This window comes from Typopeltis vanoorti, chromosome 8 (genome assembly GCF_054136105.1).
Source record: "Typopeltis vanoorti isolate ZY-2024b chromosome 8, IOZ_Tvanoo_1.0, whole genome shotgun sequence".
In the NCBI taxonomy this organism is placed as follows: Eukaryota; Metazoa; Arthropoda; class Arachnida; order Uropygi; family Thelyphonidae; genus Typopeltis; species Typopeltis vanoorti.
Window position 1 is genome coordinate 19,342,196 of NC_143556.1, and position 3,793 is coordinate 19,345,988.

At 37.7% G+C, this 3,793-nt stretch overlaps 1 pseudogene; it reads left to right on the forward strand.

Annotated features, from left to right (window-relative positions):
- Positions 1 to 3,118: 3,118 nt before the first annotated feature.
- On the forward strand, positions 3,119 to 3,236 carry LOC150103774 (5S ribosomal RNA; annotated as a pseudogene).
- The last annotated feature ends 557 nt before the right edge of the window (positions 3,237 to 3,793 follow it).

A 3,793-nucleotide genomic window follows, 5' to 3' on the forward strand; every position in this document is an offset into this window, starting at 1 on the left:
CAATAAACTCACCCCTATGCCGAATAATGCGAGAAAGCCAGATTAGTTGTGAAGCGGTAAATTTTGAATGTTAAATGATTTACTTCGTTTGAATGCCGTTAAAGATAAATTTATCGCCGCCATCCGTGCAATAGCATACGTAATTCGTTTTGCTTAGAAAAGGTTAAATTGGGTTTTCGAGAGAATCGAAATGTCAGCGGCCACATCGGTTTGAAAATCAGGTCTAAAGTTAGATCTAAACAAATGTCATGCGTTGTTCGTCGGCAGGTGGGCAAATAAGCCAACCTTGCGAACTAAATAAAAATCATCGAATACCTCCCACTCCTGGGAATCACAATAGGAAACCAACAACAACAAAACGCACTATGGGAACTAGCCCTTAAAAAAATAATAGAGAAAATATCACAAATGAAAACCAGACAACTTTCGGTTAGGTCGAGGACAAAAATATGCAACCAATACCTACTCTCAAAGGTATGGTATCTTGTGGAAAACATTAATTATAACGGGAGACAAGTAGGAAAAATACACCGAGAGTGTGCAAAATTTATTTGGGGTTCAAAATACGAACCCCTAAGAAGGACCACAATTTTCCATGACGTTGAAGCCGGAGGACTTGGCCTGATCAACGTACACCTGAAAACTCTAAGTGCAAGAGCAAAGCTCATAGAGAGAGCGAACTCCGAAAGAAAAGCATGGAGCACATACATCATACATTATACACAAAGAATAATGCCAGACAAAATAATCTGTACCCTTCCCCAGTCGCATGGCAAAACACCCAAAATGTTCTATGCGATTGCGGAAGGATATTGGTTCATTAACAATTACGTAACAATAAATGAATTCCTAAACATGAAATCTAATGAAATCAGCGCAAATCAATCTCACGCGAGCCGTAATACCACCCCCTCAGCACCGTGAGATTGAAAGAGGAAAAATAAAACAATCCCCAGTACTAAAAATGTATTCACGTTACCCATTAACCCTAAAATAAAAACATTCATTTACAAAGTACATCACACCTGTTTACCCACAAAACTATGGTGCATAAGGAAAGGCATTCCACTGCACCATCCAGCTAAATGTAATTTTTGTCCCCAACCAGAAACACTATACCACATAATGCTCTACTGCCCTCATACGTCTAAAATATGGAACACAGTACAGCCTCATACATACTACAAACTACCCATCACAGAACACACACTTTTCTGGCTAAATGATGGACACATTAACAACACGACAGCAATACGACAGCAATAATCATCATTTCAGCGATGTAGGCTATCTGGACCTGCAGATGCGATAAAGTTTATGGCAGAGAAACAGGCCCAGATATAATTACAAAGCTGAACAACTACCTAAAACAAATCATTACAGACACCATACACAGAAAAAAGATTACAAGAAACCAATGGCGCAGAACAGGTCTCATAACAGAAGATGTAGATGAACAAGTAATTATTAAAGAAATAAAATACCCACCGTAAAACAACAAATCAAGCCCATGCCATATATACGCATACATACAAGAGATAATGATGTAGCAAGAACCCAACTAATGAATATACAGCCAAAAATATATGAAAGAAACTATATGTATAAAAGGTAAAATAATTATACCTATAGAATATGAATTATGATATGTAGAGAATATATATATATTATATGTATAGTAGTAACAGGTATATATGTATGTGTATGTAAATATGTTTATATGTATATACATATAAATATAGTATACAAAAGATATGTTATATTAAAAGAAAAAATACTGCTCAGCTTATGTTAAAAGGAATTTAGGAAGAAACGGACACTGAGCAGATTATGATGTTTAAAATAATATGGAAGAATAAATTGTTAAAATATATATATTGCTAAGATATATAGAAAAAAATGTAAATCAAAATGCCCAATAGAAAAAGCATTCCAGGTACATGTGTATAAATATTTTAAATAGTTGTATATATATATATATATATATTTTGAATGTACTAAGACGCTTTGGCGTAATAAAATATAATCGGTTTGAAAGCACCAGTTCTTGTTTGATTACTGAAGTTAAGCAAACCTGAGCCCAGTGAGTACTTGGTACGGCACCCATCTTGGAAACCTGGGTGCTGCTGGCATTAATTATTATTGCCACGTGAGCTTTATTATTTTTTTATAGCTTTTTTCATTCGCATAGTTTTCTTGTTTTTTCGATTGTTTGCTCAAGTTTTAAGAAGATGACACCGGCAGGATTGCTGGAAAGGATTTGTCCATAGCTAAACCTCCACCAATTGACAGATGGACGAATGACATCATTTTAGAAGGTCATTTTTAACCTTTCGCAGAGATTAAGCTGCCGAAGCGAGAGTGCAAACGCAGTGTCATGACTTGAATAAACTCACCCCTATGCCAAATAATGCGAGAAAGCCAGATTAGTTGTGAAGCGGTAAATTTTGAATGTTAAATGATTTACTTCGTTTGAATGCCGTTAAAGATAAATTTATCGCCGCCATCCGTGCAATGGCAGACGTAATTCGTTGCTTAGAAAAGTTTAAATTGGGTTTTCGAGAGAATCGAAATGTCAGAGGCAACATCGGTTTGAGAGCACCAGTTCTCGTTTGATCACTGAAGTTAAGCAAACCTGAGCCCTGTAGTACTTGGTAGGGTGCCCATCTTGGAAACCTGGGTGCGGCAGGCATTAATTATTTTGCCACGTGAGTTAATTTTTTTATAGCTTTTTTTCATTCGCATAGTTTTCTTGTTTTTTCGGTTGTTTGCTCAAGTTGAAAGAAGATGACACCTGCAGGATTGCTGTAAAAGATTTATCCATAGCGAAATCTCAAGCAATTGGTAGATGGGGGAATGACGTCATTTGCAACCTTTCGCTGAGATTAAGCCCCGGAATCGAGAGTGCAAACGCAGTGTCAGGTCTTCACTACTGTCACCCCTCTGTCGAATTGTGCGTGAAACCACACTATTTGTGAAGCGGTAATTTTTGAATGCTAAATGATTTACTTCGTTTGAATGCCTTTAAAGATCAATTTATCGCCGCCATCCGTGGAATAGCAGACGTTATTCGTGTTGATTAGAAAAGGTTAAATTGGGTTTTCGAGAGAATCGAAATGTCAGCTGCCACATCGGTCTGAAAGCACCAGTTCTCGTTTGATCACTGAAGTTAAGCAAACCTGAGCCCAGTTAGTACTTGGTAGGGTGCTATCTTGGAAACCTGGGTGCTGTTGGCATTAATTATTTTTGCCACGTGAGTTTATTTTTTTATAGCTTTTTTTCATTCGCATAGTTTTCTTGTTTTTCGGTTGTTTGCTCAAGTTGAAAGAAGATGACACCGGCAGGGTTGCTGTAAAAGATTTATCCATAGCGAAATCTCAAGCATTTGGTAGATGGGGGAATGACGTCATTTGCAACCTTTCGCTGAGATTAAGCCCCGGAATCGAGAGTGCAAACGCAGTGTCAGGTCTTCACTACTGTCACCCCTCTGTCGAATTGTGCGTGAAACCACACTATTTGTGAAGAGGTAATTTTTGAATGCTAAATGATTTACTTCGTTTGAATGCCTTTAAAGTTAAATTTATCGCAGCCATCCGTGGAATAGCAGACGTTATTCGTGTTGATTAGAAAAGGTTAAATTGGGTTTTCGAGAGAATCGAAATGTCAGCGGCCACATCGGTTTGAAAGCACCAACTTTTTGCTTGGACTCTGACCAGAGCAGACGTGTTTTATTGTGCTCCGCGTCCATAGTGTTTAGTGCTTTGTTGAAGGATTAAGAGCGTCGTAAGGCGAT